This window comes from Lygodium microphyllum, unplaced genomic scaffold (genome assembly GCF_053477565.2).
Source record: "Lygodium microphyllum isolate KBCC unplaced genomic scaffold, Lygodium_microphyllum_v1.1.10 scaffold_218, whole genome shotgun sequence".
NCBI lineage: Eukaryota > Viridiplantae > Streptophyta > Polypodiopsida > Schizaeales > Lygodiaceae > Lygodium > Lygodium microphyllum.
Window position 1 is genome coordinate 115,001 of NW_028229701.1, and position 487 is coordinate 115,487.

General features: G+C 63.2%; 1 non-coding gene across 1 annotated transcript in view; it reads left to right on the plus strand.

The window, feature by feature from the left end:
- The window catches only part of LOC148008291 (5S ribosomal RNA), a 119-nt gene extending 113 nt beyond the window's left edge, over positions 1-6 (plus strand). The window contains exon 1 of the ribosomal RNA XR_015690171.1: positions 1-6. This exon is cut by the window's left edge and continues 113 nt beyond it. This is a non-coding gene — a ribosomal RNA (5S ribosomal RNA).
- Positions 7-487: the final 481 nt, after the last annotated feature.

Consider the following 487-nt stretch of genomic DNA (forward strand, 5'->3'; position numbering starts at 1 on the left):
CACCCTTTTGCATGCTTGTTTCGAGACCGTGGCATGGAAATCCCCTCGGATCACGTCTCGACTCTCCAACGCTGACATCGTGGTAGGAAACCCCCTCGCCTTGCCATGACGCGGCGCCTCCTCTCCTCGTCGCGATTGTCTTTGCGTACGTCGTGCCTGGCCCCTCCCTCTGCCTCGCTCTCACGTGATACCCCCTCCTCAAGATGCGAGGTATTTTGGGAGCGGAGGGTGTGCCATGTTGTGGGGGGGTTCGGTGGAGCGGGGTTTTTCCGAGGAGGGAGGGCGTGCCATGTTGCGCGGGCGGGTTGTTGGAGCGGGGATTTCTGAGGAGGGAGGGTGTGCCATGTCGCGGGGGGGTGCCATGTCGTGGGGGGGTTTCTTGAGGAGGTCCGTCGGGGGGTGGAAGGTTCCGTGTCGCGGGAGGGGGTCGTGTGCAGTGGGGTGTGTGTGCCGTGTCATAGCGGAGCGGGATTTCTTAGGAGGGAGG